The sequence below is a fragment of the Lissotriton helveticus genome, chromosome 12, assembly GCF_964261635.1.
Source record: "Lissotriton helveticus chromosome 12, aLisHel1.1, whole genome shotgun sequence".
NCBI lineage: Eukaryota > Metazoa > Chordata > Amphibia > Caudata > Salamandridae > Lissotriton > Lissotriton helveticus.
The window spans coordinates 658198548-658215370 of NC_136073.1; the positions used below are offsets into that span (position 1 = coordinate 658198548).

At 46.4% G+C, this 16823-nt stretch overlaps 16 non-coding genes across 16 annotated transcripts; all 16 read left to right on the plus strand.

The window, feature by feature from the left end:
• The first annotated feature begins 905 nt into the window (after positions 1–905).
• Positions 906–1020, plus strand: LOC144800037 (U5 spliceosomal RNA). Its single transcript, XR_013603958.1, has one exon. It is a non-coding gene; the product is annotated as a U5 spliceosomal RNA (small nuclear RNA).
• Positions 1021–1939: 919 nt separating this feature from the next.
• LOC144800646 (U5 spliceosomal RNA) lies at positions 1940–2054 on the plus strand. Its single transcript, XR_013604537.1, has one exon. It is a non-coding gene; the product is annotated as a U5 spliceosomal RNA (small nuclear RNA).
• Positions 2055–2978: 924 nt separating this feature from the next.
• On the plus strand, positions 2979–3093 carry LOC144800038 (U5 spliceosomal RNA). Its single transcript, XR_013603959.1, has one exon. It is a non-coding gene; the product is annotated as a U5 spliceosomal RNA (small nuclear RNA).
• Positions 3094–4013: 920 nt separating this feature from the next.
• LOC144800598 (U5 spliceosomal RNA) lies at positions 4014–4128 on the plus strand. Its single transcript, XR_013604492.1, has one exon. It is a non-coding gene; the product is annotated as a U5 spliceosomal RNA (small nuclear RNA).
• Positions 4129–5048: 920 nt separating this feature from the next.
• Positions 5049–5163, plus strand: LOC144800039 (U5 spliceosomal RNA). Its single transcript, XR_013603960.1, has one exon. It is a non-coding gene; the product is annotated as a U5 spliceosomal RNA (small nuclear RNA).
• A 919-nt stretch (positions 5164–6082) lies between these two features.
• On the plus strand, positions 6083–6197 carry LOC144800996 (U5 spliceosomal RNA). Its single transcript, XR_013604874.1, has one exon. It is a non-coding gene; the product is annotated as a U5 spliceosomal RNA (small nuclear RNA).
• A 920-nt stretch (positions 6198–7117) lies between these two features.
• Positions 7118–7232, plus strand: LOC144801049 (U5 spliceosomal RNA). Its single transcript, XR_013604925.1, has one exon. It is a non-coding gene; the product is annotated as a U5 spliceosomal RNA (small nuclear RNA).
• Positions 7233–8152: 920 nt separating this feature from the next.
• Positions 8153–8267, plus strand: LOC144800853 (U5 spliceosomal RNA). The gene has a single exon (XR_013604736.1). It is a non-coding gene; the product is annotated as a U5 spliceosomal RNA (small nuclear RNA).
• Positions 8268–9200: 933 nt separating this feature from the next.
• Positions 9201–9315, plus strand: LOC144800705 (U5 spliceosomal RNA). The gene has a single exon (XR_013604593.1). It is a non-coding gene; the product is annotated as a U5 spliceosomal RNA (small nuclear RNA).
• Positions 9316–10248: 933 nt separating this feature from the next.
• LOC144800932 (U5 spliceosomal RNA) lies at positions 10249–10363 on the plus strand. The gene has a single exon (XR_013604811.1). It is a non-coding gene; the product is annotated as a U5 spliceosomal RNA (small nuclear RNA).
• A 920-nt stretch (positions 10364–11283) lies between these two features.
• LOC144800600 (U5 spliceosomal RNA) lies at positions 11284–11398 on the plus strand. Its single transcript, XR_013604493.1, has one exon. It is a non-coding gene; the product is annotated as a U5 spliceosomal RNA (small nuclear RNA).
• A 920-nt stretch (positions 11399–12318) lies between these two features.
• On the plus strand, positions 12319–12433 carry LOC144800040 (U5 spliceosomal RNA). The gene has a single exon (XR_013603961.1). It is a non-coding gene; the product is annotated as a U5 spliceosomal RNA (small nuclear RNA).
• Positions 12434–13353: 920 nt separating this feature from the next.
• LOC144800648 (U5 spliceosomal RNA) lies at positions 13354–13468 on the plus strand. Its single transcript, XR_013604538.1, has one exon. It is a non-coding gene; the product is annotated as a U5 spliceosomal RNA (small nuclear RNA).
• A 920-nt stretch (positions 13469–14388) lies between these two features.
• On the plus strand, positions 14389–14503 carry LOC144800992 (U5 spliceosomal RNA). Its single transcript, XR_013604870.1, has one exon. It is a non-coding gene; the product is annotated as a U5 spliceosomal RNA (small nuclear RNA).
• Positions 14504–15423: 920 nt separating this feature from the next.
• LOC144801050 (U5 spliceosomal RNA) lies at positions 15424–15538 on the plus strand. The gene has a single exon (XR_013604926.1). It is a non-coding gene; the product is annotated as a U5 spliceosomal RNA (small nuclear RNA).
• Positions 15539–16458: 920 nt separating this feature from the next.
• On the plus strand, positions 16459–16573 carry LOC144800854 (U5 spliceosomal RNA). The gene has a single exon (XR_013604737.1). It is a non-coding gene; the product is annotated as a U5 spliceosomal RNA (small nuclear RNA).
• The last annotated feature ends 250 nt before the right edge of the window (positions 16574–16823 follow it).

Below are 16823 nucleotides of genomic sequence, written 5' to 3' on the forward strand. Positions count from 1 at the left end.
AAAGAAAAGCATTAGAAATTGGGGAATATCTGCGAGTTGTCTGCTGCTTTTTTATTGGGGACATGAGCTTAGGTGTTTTATTCCTGAACTCTCTGCTTGCTCATTTGCATAGACAGAGTGCAGGAGAGGTGCATCATGGGAAAGAGCTTGTGCAGTGCATGAGATTGCTTTTCGTGACTATCTTGGAATTTCACGATAGCAGGCAGTATGTTTTCTCCTCTCTTAATATTCCTGCTGTCAGAGGCCAGACGTCACCCTCCTTTTTCATGGTGGCACCTAGACTCACGCTGTGCTTTTCATAGGGCTTGCCCATTATTTGTGCCCGTTAGAGGTTGGCCAATCCTGAGTCGGTGCCCTGAGAGGGTGGCCAATCCTGAGTCAGATTCCTCTCAGGTACACTTGAAGCAGCACGCCAGTCCTTTTTCATGTGCCTCTAGCCTAGACAGATATATACTTCTATATTCAGGTTTAATTAAAGTACGTGCGAAAAAGGGACTTAAAGTGCATGGCTATGTGCAGAGCACAGTGGTGGCTCACAGCCTATCGATTGGAAGGATGGTGTGGAAAGCGTAAAATCGCTGGGGGACAAAAGTCCTACAGTGCCACTTCACCTAAAGCCTGATGCACGCTTCCCGTTCCCCTTGCCCAGCAGCCGCAACGCCTCCTAATGAGCTGAGGTGTGTACAGAAAAGAATTTGCATATTCCCAGACAGACGCATGGGAACTGTCCACCTTTTTGATTTTCTGTGCTTTGAGCAGAGACTCTGAAATTTGGGCCTGCTTCCCTCACCGGCCTGGTTCTTGTCCTCTTTCTTAGAGCCTGAAAATACCTCTCAGGTCCTCACCCTCGCAATGACGGGGTCTTTGATGTGGTGCCACTTACCCCCAGAGAGCCATATTCTAACTTACTCTGGTTTCTCTTCAAAACGAAAAAATCTTTCGCCTTTTACTAAAGATTTCCGTGGAGAGGAACATTTACGAGTTTATTCAATTTTTTTAAGCCTTACCACAGGTGAGGCTGTTTATCGTGTGTTTAAAAGAAAAGCATTAGAAATTGGGAAATATCTGCGAGTTGCCTGCTGCTGTTTTTTGGGGACATGAGCTTAGGTGTTTTATTCCTCAACTCTCTGCTTGCTCATTTGCATAGACAGAGTGCAGGAGAGGTGCATCATGGGAAAGAGCTTGTGCAGTGCATGAGATTGCTTTTCGTGACTATCTTGGAATTTCACGATAGCAGGCAGTATGTTTTCTCCTCTCTTAATATTCCTGCTGTCAGAGGCCAGACGTCACCCTCCTTTTTCAAGGTGGCACCTAGACTCACGCTGTGCTTTTCATAGAGCTTGCCCGTTATTTGTGCCCGTTAGAGGTTGGCCAATCCTGAGTCGGTGCCCTGAGAGGGTTGCCAATCCTGAGTCAGATTCCTCTCAGGTACACTTGAAGCGGCACGCCAGTCCTGTTTTATGTGCCTCTAGCCTAGACAGATATATACTTCTATATTCAGGTTTAATGGAAGTAAGTGCGAAAAAGGGACTTAAAGTGCATGGCTATGTGCAGAGCACAGTGGTGGCTCACAGCCTATCGATTGGAAGGATGGTGTGGAAAGCGTAAAATGCTGGGGGACAAAAGTCCTACAGTGCCACTTCACCTAAAGCCTGATGCACGCTTCCCGTTCCCCTTGCCCAGCAGCCGCAACGCCTCCTAATGAGCTGAGGTGTGTACAGAAAAGAATTTGCATATTCCCAGACAGACGCATGGGAACTGTCCACCTTTTTGATTTTCTGTGCTTTGAGCAGAGACTCTGAAATTCGGGCCTGCTTCCCTCACCGGCCTGGTTCTTGTCCTCTTTCTTAGAGCCTGAAAATACCTCTCAGGTCCTCACCCTCGCAATGACGGGGTCTTTGATGTGGTGCCACTTACCCCCAGAGAGCCATTTTCTAACTTACTCTGGTTTCTCTTCAAAACGAAAAAATCTTTCGCCTTTTACTAAAGATTTCCGTGGAGAGGACCATTTACGAGTTTATTCAATTTTTTTAAGCCTTACCACAGGTGAGGCTGTTTATCGTGTGTTTAAAAGAAAAGCATTAGAAATTGGGGAATATCTGCGAGTTGTCTGCTGCTGTTTTTTGGGGACATGAGCTTAGGTGTTTTATTCCTGAACTCTCTGCTTGCTCATTTGCATAGACAGAGTGCAGGAGAGGTGCATCATGGGAAAGAGCTTGTGCAGTGCATGAGATTGCTTTTCGTGACTATCTTGGAATTTCACGATAGCAGGCAGTATGTTTTCTCCTCTCTTAATATTCCTGCTGTCAGAGGCCAGACGTCACCCTCCTTTTTCAAGGTGGCACCTAGACTCACGCTGTGCTTTTCATAGGGCTTGCCCGTTATTTGTGCCCGTTAGAGGTTGGCCAATCCTGAGTCGGTGCCCTGAGAGGGTGGCCAATCCTGAGTCAGATTCCTCTCAGGTACACTTGAAGCGGCACGCCAGTCCTGTTTCATGTGCCTCTAGCCTAGACAGATATATACTTCTATATTCAGGTTTAATGAAAGTACGTGCGAAAAAGGGACTTGAAGTGCATGGCTATGTGCAGAGCACAGTGGTGGCTCACAGCCTAACGATTGGAAGGATGGTGTGGAAAGCGTAAAATCGCTGGGGGACAAAAGTCCTACAGTGCCACTTCACCTAAAGCCTGATGCACGCTTCCCATTCCCCTTGCCCAGCAGCCGCAACACCTCCTAATGAGCTGAGGTGTGTACAGAAAAGAATTTGCATATTCCCAGACAGACGCATGGGAACTGTCCACCTTTTTGATTTATTTTCTGTGCTTTGAGTAGAGACTCTGAAATTTGGGACTGCTTCCCTCACCGGCCTGGTTCTTGTCCTCTTTCTTAGATTTTGAAAATACCTCTCAGGTCCTCACCCTCGCAATGACGGGGTCTTTAATGTGGTGCCACTTACCCCCAGAGAGCCATATTCTAACTTACTCTGGTTTCTCTTCAAAACGAAAAAATCTTTCGCCTTTTACTAAAGATTTCCGTGGAGAGGAACATTTACGAGTTTATTCAATTTTTTTAAGCCTTACCACAGGTGAGGCTGTTTATCGTGTGTTTAAAAGAAAAGCATTAGAAATTGGGGAATATCTGCGAGTTGTCTGCTGCTGTTTTTTGGGGACATGAGCTTAGGTGTTTTATTCCTGAACTCTCTGCTTGCTCATTTGCATAGACAGAGTGCAGGAGAGGTGCATCATGGGAAAGAGCTTGTGCAGTGCATGAGATTGCTTTTCGTGACTATCTTGGAATTTCACGATAGCAGGCAGTATGTTTTCTCCTCTCTTAATATTCCTGCTGTCAGAGGCCAGACGTCACCCTCCTTTTTCAAGGTGGCACCTAGACTCACGCTGTGCTTTTCATAGGGCTTGCCCGTTATTTGTGCCCGTTAGAGGTTGGCCAATCCTGAGTCGGTGCCCTGAGAGGGTGGCCAATCCTGAGTCAGATTCCTCTCAGGTACACTTGAAGCGGCACGCCAGTCCTGTTTCATGTGCCTCTAGCCTAGACAGATATATACTTCTATATTCAGGTTTAATGAAAGTACGTGCGAAAAAGGGACTTGAAGTGCATGGCTATGTGCAGAGCACAGTGGTGGCTCACAGCCTAACGATTGGAAGGATGGTGTGGAAAGCGTAAAATCGCTGGGGGACAAAAGTCCTACAGTGCCACTTCACCTAAAGCCTGATGCACGCTTCCCATTCCCCTTGCCCAGCAGCCGCAACACCTCCTAATGAGCTGAGGTGTGTACAGAAAAGAATTTGCATATTCCCAGACAGACGCATGGGAACTGTCCACCTTTTTGATTTTCTGTGCTTTGAGCAGAGACTCTGAAATTTGGGCCTGCTTCCCTCACCGGCCTGGTTCTTGTCCTCTTTCTTAGATTTTGAAAATACCTCTCAGGTCCTCACCCTCACAATGACGGGGTCTTTGATGTGGTGCCACTTACCCCCAGAGAGCCATATTCTAACTTACTCTGGTTTCTCTTCAAAACGAAAAAATCTTTCGCCTTTTACTAAAGATTTTCGTGGAGAGGAACATTTATGAGTTTATTCAATTTTTTTAAGCCTTACCACAGGTGAGGCTGTTTATCGTGTGTTTAAAGAAAAGCATTAGAAATTGGTGGATATCTGCGAGTTGTCTGCTGCTTTTTTATTGGGGACATGAGCTTAGGTGTTTTATTCCTGAACTCTCTGCTTGCTCATTTGCATAGACAGAGTGCAGGAGAGGTGCATCATGGGAAAGAGCGTGTGCAGTGCATGAGATTGCTTTTCGTGACTATCTTGGAATTTCACGATAGCAGGCAGTATGTTTTCTCCTCTCTTAATATTCCTGCTGTCAGAGGCCAGACGTCACCCTCCTTTTTCATGGTGGCACCTAGACTCACGCTGTGCTTTTCATAGGGCTTGCCCATTATTTGTGCCCGTTAGAGGTTGGCCAATCCTGAGTCGGTGCCCTGAGAGGGTGGCCAATCCTGAGTCAGATTCCTCTCAGGTACACTTGAAGCAGCACGCCAGTCCTTTTTCATGTGCCTCTAGCCTAGACAGATATATACTTCTATATTCAGGTTTAATTAAAGTACGTGCGAAAAAGGGACTTAAAGTGCATGGCTATGTGCAGAGCACAGTGGTGGCTCACAGCCTATCGATTGGAAGGATGGTGTGGAAAGCGTAAAATCGCTGGGGGACAAAAGTCCTACAGTGCCACTTCACCTAAAGCCTGATGCACGCTTCCCGTTCCCCTTGCCCAGCAGCCGCAACGCCTCCTAATGAGCTGAGGTGTGTACAGAAAAGAATTTGCATATTCCCAGACAGACGCATGGGAACTGTCCACCTTTTTGATTTTCTGTGCTTTGAGCAGAGACTCTGAAATTTGGGCCTGCTTCCCTCACCGGCCTGGTTCTTGTCCTCTTTCTTAGAGCCTGAAAATACCTCTCAGGTCCTCACCCTCGCAATGACGGGGTCTTTGATGTGGTGCCACTTACCCCCAGAGAGCCATATTCTAACTTACTCTGGTTTCTCTTCAAAACGAAAAAATCTTTCGCCTTTTACTAAAGATTTCCGTGGAGAGGAACATTTACGAGTTTATTCAATTTTTTTAAGCCTTACCACAGGTGAGGCTGTTTATCGTGTGTTTAAAAGAAAAGCATTAGAAATTGGGAAATATCTGCGAGTTGCCTGCTGCTGTTTTTTGGGGACATGAGCTTAGGTGTTTTATTCCTGAACTCTCTGCTTGCTCATTTGCATAGACAGAGTGCAGGAGAGGTGCATCATGGGAAAGAGCTTGTGCAGTGCATGAGATTGCTTTTCGTGACTATCTTGGAATTTCACGATAGCAGGCAGTATGTTTTCTCCTCTCTTAATATTCCTGCTGTCAGAGGCCAGACGTCACCCTCCTTTTTCAAGGTGGCACCTAGACTCACGCTGTGCTTTTCATAGAGCTTGCCCGTTATTTGTGCCCGTTAGAGGTTGGCCAATCCTGAGTCGGTGCCCTGAGAGGGTTGCCAATCCTGAGTCAGATTCCTCTCAGGTACACTTGAAGCGGCACGCCAGTCCTGTTTTATGTGCCTCTAGCCTAGACAGATATATACTTCTATATTCAGGTTTAATGGAAGTACGTGCGAAAAAGGGACTTAAAGTGCATGGCTATGTGCAGAGCACAGTGGTGGCTCACAGCCTATCGATTGGAAGGATGGTGTGGAAAGCGTAAAATGCTGGGGGACAAAAGTCCTACAGTGCCACTTCACCTAAAGCCTGATGCACGCTTCCCGTTCCCCTTGCCCAGCAGCCGCAACGCCTCCTAATGAGCTGAGGTGTGTACAGAAAAGAATTTGCATATTCCCAGACAGACGCATGGGAACTGTCCACCTTTTTGATTTTCTGTGCTTTGAGCAGAGACTCTGAAATTTGGGCCTGCTTCCCTCACCGGCCTGGTTCTTGTCCTCTTTCTTAGAGCCTGAAAATACCTCTCAGGTCCTCACCCTCGCAATGACGGTGTCTTTGATGTGGTGCCACTTACCCCCAGAGAGCCATATTCTAACTTACTCTGGTTTCTCTTCAAAATGAAAAAATCTTTTGCCTTTTACTAAAGATTTCTGTGGAGAGGAACATTTACGAATTTATTCAATTTTTTTAAGCCTTACCACAGGTGAGGCTGTTTATCGTGTGTTTAAAAGAAAAGCATTAGAAATTGGTGAATATCTGCAAGTTGTCTGCTGCTGTTTTTTGGGGACATGAGCTTAGGTGTTTTATTCCTGAACTCTCTGCTTGCTCATTTGCATAGGCAGAGTGCAGGAGAGGTGCATCATGGGAAAGAGCTTGTGCAGTGCATGAGATTGCTTTTCGTGACTATCTTGGAATTTCACGATAGCAGGCAGTATGTTTTCTCCTCTCTTAATATTCCTGCTGTCAGAGGCCAGACGTCACCCTCCTTTTTCAAGGTGGCACCTAGACTCACACTGTGCTTTTCATAGGGCTTGCCCATTATTTGTGCCCGTTAGAGGTTGGCCAATCCTGAGTCGGTGCCCTGAGAGGGTGGCCAATCCTGAGTCAGATTCCTCTCAGGTACACTTGAAGCTGCACGCCAGTCCTGTTTTATGTGCCTCTAGCCTAGACAGATATATACTTCTATATTCAGGTTTAATGAAAGTACGTGCGAAAAAGGGACTTAAAGTGCATGGCTATGTGCAGAGCACAGTGGTGGCTCACAGCCTATCGATTGGAAGGATGGTGTGGAAAGCGTAAAATCGCTGGGGGACGAAAGTCCTACAGTGCCACTTCACCTAAAGCCTGATGCACGCTTCCCGTTCCCCTTGCCCAGCAGCTGCAACGCCTCCTAATGAGCTGAGGTGTGTACAGAAAAGAATTTGCATATTCCCAGACAGACGCATGGGAACTGTCCACCTTTTTGATTTTCTGTGCTTTGAGCAGAGACTCTGAAATTTGGGCCTGCTTCCCTCACCGGCCTGGTTCTTGTCCTCTTTCTTAGAGCCTGAAAATACCTCTCAGGTCCTCACCCTCGCAATGACGGGGTCTTTGATGTGGTGCCACTTACCCCCAGAGAGCCATATTCTAACTTACTCTGGTTTCTCTTCAAAACAAAAAAATCTTTCGCCTTTTACTAAAGATTTCCGTTGAGAAGAACATTTACGAGTTTATTCAATTTTTTTAAGCCTTACCACAGGTGAGGCTGTTTATCGTGTGTTTAAAAGAAAAGCATTAGAAATTGGGGAATATCTGCGAGTTGTCGGCTGCTGTTTTTTGGGGACATGAGCTTAGGTGTTTTATTCCTGAACTCTCTGCTTGCTCATTTGCATAGACAGAGTGCAGGAGAGGTGCATCATGGGAAAGAGCTTGTGCAGTGCATGAGATTGCTTTTCGTGACTATCTTGGAATTTCACGATAGCAGGCAGTATGTTTTCTCCTCTCTTAATATTCCTGCTGTCAGAGGCCAGACGTCACCCTCCTTTTTCAAGGTGGCACCTAGACTCACGCTGTGCTTTTCATAGGGCTTGCCCGTTATTTGTGCCCGTTAGAGGTTGGCCAATCCTGAGTCGGTGCCCTGAGAGGGTGGCCAATCCTGAGTCAGATTCCTCTCAAGTACACTTGAAGCGGCACGCCAGTCCTGTTTCATGTGCTTCTAGCCTAGACAGATATATACTTCTATATTCAGGTTTAATGAAAGTACGTGCGAAAAAGGGACTTAAAGTGCATGGCTATGTGCAGAGCACAGTGGTGGCTCACAGCCTAACGATTGGAAGGATGGTGTGGAAAGCGTAAAATCGCTGGGGGACAAAAGTCCTACAGTGCCACTTCACCTAAAGCCTGATGCACGCTTCCCGTTCCCCTTGCCCAGCAGCCGCAACACCTCCTAATGAGCTGAGGTGTGTACAGAAAAGAATTTGCATATTCCCAGACAGACGCATGGGAACTGTCCACCTTTTTGATTTTCTGTGCTTTGAGCAGAGACTCTGAAATTTGGGCCTGCTTCCCTCACCGGCCTGGTTCTTGTCCTCTTTCTTAGATTTTGAAAATACCTCTCAGGTCCTCACCCTCGCAATGACGGGGTCTTTGATGTGGTGCCACTTACCCTCAGACAGCCATATTGTAACTTACTCTGGTTTCTCTTCAAAATGAAAAAATCTTTCGCCTTTTACTAAAGATTTCTGTGGAGAGGAACATTTACGAGTTTATTCAATTTTTTTAAGCCTTACCACAGGTGAGGCTGTTTATCGTGTGTTTAAAAGAAAAGCATTAGAAATTGGTGAATATCTGCAAGTTGTCTGCTGCTGTTTTTTGGGGACATGAGCTTAGGTGTTTTATTCCTGAACTCTCTGCTTGCTCATTTGCATAGACAGAGTGCAGGAGAGGTGCATCATGGGAAAGAGCTTGTGCAGTGCATGAGATTGCTTTTCGTGACTATCTTGGAATTTCACGATAGCAGGCAGTATGTTTTCTCCTCTCTTAATATTCCTGCTGTCAGAGGCCAGACGTCACCCTCCTTTTTCAAGGTGGCACCTAGACTCACGCTGTGCTTTTCATAGGGCTTGCCCGTTATTTGTGCCCGTTGGAGGTGCCCCATAGAGGTTGGCCAATCCTGAGTCGGTGCCCTGAGAGGGTGGCCAATCCTGAGTCAGATTCCTCTCAGGTACACTTGAAGCAGCACGCCAGTCCTGTTTCATGTGCCTCTAGCCTAGACAGATATATACTTCTATATTCAGGTTTAATGAAAGTACGTGCGAAAAAGGGACTTAAAGTGCATGGCTATGTGCAGAGCACAGTGGTGGCTCACAGCCTAACGATTGGAAGGATGGTGTGGAAAGCGTAAAATCGCTGGGGGACAAAAGTCCTACAGTGCCACTTCACCTAAAGCCTGATGCACGCTTCCCGTTCCCCTTGACCAGCAGCCGCAACGCCTCCTAATGAGCTGAGGTGTGTACAGAAAAGAATTTGCATATTCCCAGACAGACGCATGGGAACTGTCCACCTTTTTGATTTTCTGTGCTTTGAGCAGAGACTCTGAAATTTGGGCCTGCTTCCCTCACCGGCCTGGTTCTTGTCCTCTTTCTTAGAGCCTGAAAATACCTCTCAGGTCCTCACCCTCGCAATGACGGGGTCTTTGATGTGGTGCCACTTACCCCCAGAGAGCCATATTCTAACTTACTCTGGTTTCTCTTCAAAACGAAAAAATCTTTCGCCTTTTACTAAAGATTTCCGTGGAGAGGAACATTTACGAGTTTATTCAATTTTGTTAAGCCTTACCACAGGTGAGGCTGTTTATCGTATGTTTAAAAGAAAAGCATTAGAAATTGAGGAATATCTGCGAGTTGTCTGATGCTGTTTTTTGGGGACATGAGCTTAGGTGTTTTATTCCTGAACTCTCTGCTTGCTCATTTGCATAGACAGAGTGCAGGAGAGGTGCATCATGGGAAAGAGCTTGTGCAGTGCATGAGATTGCTTTTCGTGACTATCTTGGAATTTCACGATAGCAGGCAGTATGTTTTCTCCTCTCTTAATATTCCTGCTGTCAGAGGCCAGACGTCACCCTCCTTTTTCAAGGTGGCACCTAGACTCACGCTGTGCTTTTCATAGGGCTTGCCCGTTATTTGTGCCCGTTGGAGGTGCCCCATAGAGGTTGGCCAATCCTGAGTCGGTGCCCTGAGAGGGTGGCCAATCCTGAGTCAGATTCCTCTCAGGTACACTTGAAGCGGCACGCCAGTCCTGTTTCATGTGCCTCTAGCCTAGACAGATATATACTTCTATATTCAGGTTTAATGAAAGTACGTGCGAAAAAGGGACTTAAAGTGCATGGCTATGTGCAGAGCACAGTGGTGGCTCACAGCCTAACGATTGGAAGGATGGTGTGGAAAGCGTAAAATCGCTGGGGGACAAAAGTCCTACAGTGCCACTTCACCTAAAGCCTGATGCACGCTTCCCGTTCCCCTTGCCCAGCATCCGCAACGCCTCCTAATGAGCTGAGGTGTGTACAGAAAAGAATTTGCATATTCCCAGACAGACGCATGGGAACTGTCCACCTTTTTGATTTTCTGTGCTTTGAGCAGAGACTCTGAAATTTGGGACTGCTTCCCTCACCGGCCTGGTTCTTGTCCTCTTTCTTAGATTTTGAAAATACCTCTCAGGTCCTCACCCTCGCAATGACGGGGTCTTTAATGTGGTGCCACTTACCCCCAGAGAGCCATATTCTAACTTACTCTGGTTTCTCTTCAAAACAAAAAAATATTTCGCCTTTTACTAAAGATTTCCGTGGAGAGGAACATTTACGAGTTTATTCAATTTTTTTAAGCCTTACCACAGGTGAGGCTGTTTATCGTGTGTTTAAAAGAAAAGCATTAGAAATTGGGGAATATCTGCGAGTTGTCTGCTGCTGTTTTTTGGGGACATGAGCTTAGGTGTTTTATTCCTGAACTCTCTGCTTGCTCATTTGCATAGACAGAGTGCAGGAGAGGTGCATCATGGGAAAGAGCTTGTGCAGTGCATGAGATTGCTTTTCGTGACTATCTTGGAATTTCACGATAGCAGGCAGTATGTTTTCTCCTCTCTTAATATTCCTGCTGTCAGAGGCCAGACGTCACCCTCCTTTTTCAAGGTGGCACCTAGACTCACGCTGTGCTTTTCATAGGGCTTGCCCGTTATTTGTGCCCGTTAGAGGTTGGCCAATCCTGAGTCGGTGCCCTGAGAGGGTGGCCAATCCTGAGTCAGATTCCTCTCAGGTACACTTGAAGCGGCACGCCAGTCCTGTTTCATGTGCCTCTAGCCTAGACAGATATATACTTCTATATTCAGGTTTAATGAAAGTACGTGCGAAAAAGGGACTTGAAGTGCATGGCTATGTGCAGAGCACAGTGGTGGCTCACAGCCTAACGATTGGAAGGATGGTGTGGAAAGCGTAAAATCGCTGGGGGACAAAAGTCCTACAGTGCCACTTCACCTAAAGCCTGATGCACGCTTCCCATTCCCCTTGCCCAGCAGCCGCAACACCTCCTAATGAGCTGAGGTGTGTACAGAAAAGAATTTGCATATTCCCAGACAGACGCATGGGAACTGTCCACCTTTTTGATTTTCTGTGCTTTGAGCAGAGACTCTGAAATTTGGGCCTGCTTCCCTCACCGGCCTGGTTCTTGTCCTCTTTCTTAGATTTTGAAAATACCTCTCAGGTCCTCACCCTCACAATGACGGGGTCTTTGATGTGGTGCCACTTACCCCCAGAGAGCCATATTCTAACTTACTCTGGTTTCTCTTCAAAACGAAAAAATCTTTCGCCTTTTACTAAAGATTTTCGTGGAGAGGAACATTTATGAGTTTATTCAATTTTTTTAAGCCTTACCACAGGTGAGGCTGTTTATCGTGTGTTTAAAGAAAAGCATTAGAAATTGGTGAATATCTGCGAGTTGTCTGCTGCTTTTTTATTGGGGACATGAGCTTAGGTGTTTTATTCCTGAACTCTCTGCTTGCTCATTTGCATAGACAGAGTGCAGGAGAGGTGCATCATGGGAAAGAGCTTGTGCAGTGCATGAGATTGCTTTTCGTGACTATCTTGGAATTTCACGATAGCAGGCAGTATGTTTTCTCCTCTCTTAATATTCCTGCTGTCAGAGGCCAGACGTCACCCTCCTTTTTCATGGTGGCACCTAGACTCACGCTGTGCTTTTCATAGGGCTTGCCCATTATTTGTGCCCGTTAGAGGTTGGCCAATCCTGAGTCGGTGCCCTGAGAGGGTGGCCAATCCTGAGTCAGATTCCTCTCAGGTACACTTGAAGCAGCACGCCAGTCCTTTTTCATGTGCCTCTAGCCTAGACAGATATATACTTCTATATTCAGGTTTAATTAAAGTACGTGCGAAAAAGGGACTTAAAGTGCATGGCTATGTGCAGAGCACAGTGGTGGCTCACAGCCTATCGATTGGAAGGATGGTGTGGAAAGCGTAAAATCGCTGGGGGACAAAAGTCCTACAGTGCCACTTCACCTAAAGCCTGATGCACGCTTCCCGTTCCCCTTGCCCAGCAGCCGCAACGCCTCCTAATGAGCTGAGGTGTGTACAGAAAAGAATTTGCATATTCCCAGACAGACGCATGGGAACTGTCCACCTTTTTGATTTTCTGTGCTTTGAGCAGAGACTCTGAAATTTGGGCCTGCTTCCCTCACCGGCCTGGTTCTTGTCCTCTTTCTTAGAGCCTGAAAATACCTCTCAGGTCCTCACCCTCGCAATGACGGGGTCTTTGATGTGGTGCCACTTACCCCCAGAGAGCCATATTTTAACTTACTCTGGTTTCTCTTCAAAACGAAAAAATCTTTCGCCTTTTACTAAAGATTTCCGTGGAGAGGAACATTTACGAGTTTATTCAATTTTTTTAAGCCTTACCACAGGTGAGGCTGTTTATCGTGTGTTTAAAAGAAAAGCATTAGAAATTGGGAAATATCTGCGAGTTGCCTGCTGCTGTTTTTTGGGGACATGAGCTTAGGTGTTTTATTCCTGAACTCTCTGCTTGCTCATTTGCATAGACAGAGTGCAGGAGAGGTGCATCATGGGAAAGAGCTTGTGCAGTGCATGAGATTGCTTTTCGTGACTATCTTGGAATTTCACGATAGCAGGCAGTATGTTTTCTCCTCTCTTAATATTCCTGCTGTCAGAGGCCAGACGTCACCCTCCTTTTTCAAGGTGGCACCTAGACTCACGCTGTGCTTTTCATAGAGCTTGCCTGTTATTTGTGCCCGTTAGAGGTTGGCCAATCCTGAGTCGGTGCCCTGAGAGGGTTGCCAATCCTGAGTCAGATTCCTCTCAGGTACACTTGAAGCGGCACGCCAGTCCTGTTTTATGTGCCTCTAGCCTAGACAGATATATACTTCTATATTCAGGTTTAATGGAAGTACGTGCGAAAAAGGGACTTAAAGTGCATGGCTATGTGCAGAGCACAGTGGTGGCTCACAGCCTATCGATTGGAAGGATGGTGTGGAAAGCGTAAAATCGCTGGGGGACAAAAGTCCTACAGTGCCACTTCACCTAAAGCCTGATGCACGCTTCCCGTTCCCCTTGCCCAGCAGCCGCAACGCCTCCTAATGAGCTGAGGTGTGTACAGAAAAGAATTTGCATATTCCCAGACAGACGCATGGGAACTGTCCACCTTTTTGATTTTCTGTGCTTTGAGCAGAGACTCTGAAATTTGGGCCTGCTTCCCTCACCGGCCTGGTTCTTGTCCTCTTTCTTAGAGCCTGAAAATACCTCTCAGGTCCTCACCCTCGCAATGACGGGGTCTTTGATGTGGTGCCACTTACCCCCAGAGAGCCATTTTCTAACTTACTCTGGTTTCTCTTCAAAACGAAAAAATCTTTCGCCTTTTACTAAAGATTTCCGTGGAGAGGACCATTTACGAGTTTATTCAATTTTTTTAAGCCTTACCACAGGTGAGGCTGTTTATCGTGTGTTTAAAAGAAAAGCATTAGAAATTGGGGAATATCTGCGAGTTGTCTGCTGCTGTTTTTTGGGGACATGAGCTTAGGTGTTTTATTCCTGAACTCTCTGCTTGCTCATTTGCATAGACAGAGTGCAGGAGAGGTGCATCATGGGAAAGAGCTTGTGCAGTGCATGAGATTGCTTTTCGTGACTATCTTGGAATTTCACGATAGCAGGCAGTATGTTTTCTCCTCTCTTAATATTCCTGCTGTCAGAGGCCAGACGTCACCCTCCTTTTTCAAGGTGGCACCTAGACTCACGCTGTGCTTTTCATAGGGCTTGCCCGTTATTTGTGCCCGTTAGAGGTTGGCCAATCCTGAGTCGGTGCCCTGAGAGGGTGGCCAATCCTGAGTCAGATTCCTCTCAAGTACACTTGAAGCGGCACGCCAGTCCTGTTTCATGTGCTTCTAGCCTAGACAGATATATACTTCTATATTCAGGTTTAATGAAAGTACGTGCGAAAAAGGGACTTAAAGTGCATGGCTATGTGCAGAGCACAGTGGTGGCTCACAGCCTAACGATTGGAAGGATGGTGTGGAAAGCGTAAAATCGCTGGGGGACAAAAGTCCTACAGTGCCACTTCACCTAAAGCCTGATGCACGCTTCCCGTTCCCCTTGCCCAGCAGCCGCAACACCTCCTAATGAGCTGAGGTGTGTACAGAAAAGAATTTGCATATTCCCAGACAGACGCATGGGAACTGTCCACCTTTTTGATTTTCTGTGCTTTGAGCAGAGACTCTGAAATTTGGGCCTGCTTCCCTCACCGGCCTGGTTCTTGTCCTCTTTCTTAGATTTTGAAAATACCTCTCAGGTCCTCACCCTCGCAATGACGGGGTCTTTGATGTGGTGCCACTTACCCCCAGAGAGCAATATTCTAACTTACTCTGGTTTCTCTTCAAAATGAAAAAATCTTTCGCCTTTTACTAAAGATTTCTGTGGAGAGGAACATTTACGAATTTATTCAATTTTTTTAAGCCTTACCACAGGTGAGGCTGTTTATCGTGTGTTTAAAAGAAAAGCATTAGAAATTGGTGAATATCTGCAAGTTGTCTGCTGCTGTTTTTTGGGGACATGAGCTTAGGTGTTTTATTCCTGAACTCTCTGCTTGCTCATTTGCATAGGCAGAGTGCAGGAGAGGTGCATCATGGGAAAGAGCTTGTGCAGTGCATGAGATTGCTTTTCGTGACTATCTTGGAATTTCACGATAGCAGGCAGTATGTTTTCTCCTCTCTTAATATTCCTGCTGTCAGAGGCCAGACGTCACCCTCCTTTTTCAAGGTGGCACCTAGACTCACACTGTGCTTTTCATAGGGCTTGCCCATTATTTGTGCCCGTTAGAGGTTGGCCAATCCTGAGTCGGTGCCCTGAGAGGGTGGCCAATCCTGAGTCAGATTCCTCTCAGGTACACTTGAAGCTGCACGCCAGTCCTGTTTTATGTGCCTCTAGCCTAGACAGATATATACTTCTATATTCAGGTTTAATGAAAGTACGTGCGAAAAAGGGACTTAAAGTGCATGGCTATGTGCAGAGCACAGTGGTGGCTCACAGCCTATCGATTGGAAGGATGGTGTGGAAAGCGTAAAATCGCTGGGGGACGAAAGTCCTACAGTGCCACTTCACCTAAAGCCTGATGCACGCTTCCCGTTCCCCTTGCCCAGCAGCTGCAACGCCTCCTAATGAGCTGAGGTGTGTACAGAAAAGAATTTGCATATTCCCAGACAGACGCATGGGAACTGTCCACCTTTTTGATTTTCTGTGCTTTGAGCAGAGACTCTGAAATTTGGGCCTGCTTCCCTCACCGGCCTGGTTCTTGTCCTCTTTCTTAGAGCCTGAAAATACCTCTCAGGTCCTCACCCTCGCAATGACGGGGTCTTTGATGTGGTGCCACTTACCCCCAGAGAGCCATATTCTAACTTACTCTGGTTTCTCTTCAAAACAAAAAAATCTTTCGCCTTTTACTAAAGATTTCCGTTGAGAAGAACATTTACGAGTTTATTCAATTTTTTTAAGCCTTACCACAGGTGAGGCTGTTTATCGTGTGTTTAAAAGAAAAGCATTAGAAATTGGGGAATATCTGCGAGTTGTCTGCTGCTGTTTTTTGGGGACATGAGCTTAGGTGTTTTATTCCTGAACTCTCTGCTTGCTCATTTGCATAGACAGAGTGCAGGAGAGGTGCATCATGGGAAAGAGCTTGTGCAGTGCATGAGATTGCTTTTCGTGACTATCTTGGAATTTCACGATAGCAGGCAGTATGTTTTCTCCTCTCTTAATATTCCTGCTGTCAGAGGCCAGACGTCACCCTCCTTTTTCAAGGTGGCACCTAGACTCACGCTGTGCTTTTCATAGGGCTTGCCCGTTATTTGTGCCCGTTAGAGGTTGGCCAATCCTGAGTCGGTGCCCTGAGAGGGTGGCCAATCCTGAGTCAGATTCCTCTCAAGTACACTTGAAGCGGCACGCCAGTCCTGTTTCATGTGCTTCTAGCCTAGACAGATATATACTTCTATATTCAGGTTTAATGAAAGTACGTGCGAAAAAGGGACTTAAAGTGCATGGCTATGTGCAGAGCACAGTGGTGGCTCACAGCCTAACGATTGGAAGGATGGTGTGGAAAGCGTAAAATCGCTGGGGGACAAAAGTCCTACAGTGCCACTTCACCTAAAGCCTGATGCACGCTTCCCGTTCCCCTTGCCCAGCAGCCGCAACACCTCCTAATGAGCTGAGGTGTGTACAGAAAAGAATTTGCATATTCCCAGACAGACGCATGGGAACTGTCCACCTTTTTGATTTTCTGTGCTTTGAGCAGAGACTCTGAAATTTGGGCCTGCTTCCCTCACCGGCCTGGTTCTTGTCCTCTTTCTTAGATTTTGAAAATACCTCTCAGGTCCTCACCCTCGCAATGACGGGGTCTTTGATGTGGTGCCACTTACCCTCAGACAGCCATATTCTAACTTACTCTGGTTTCTCTTCAAAATGAAAAAATCTTTCGCCTTTTACTAAAGATTTCTGTGGAGAGGAACATTTACGAGTTTATTCAATTTTTTTAAGCCTTACCACAGGTGAGGCTGTTTATCGTGTGTTTAAAAGAAAAGCATTAGAAATTGGTGAATATCTGCAAGTTGTCTGCTGCTGTTTTTTGGGGACATGAGCTTAGGTGTTTTATTCCTGAACTCTCTGCTTGCTCATTTGCATAGACAGAGTGCAGGAGAGGTGCATCATGGGAAAGAGCTTGTGCAGTGCATGAGATTGCTTTTCGTGACTATCTTGGAATTTCACGATAGCAGGCAGTATGTTTTCTCCTCTCTTAATATTCCTGC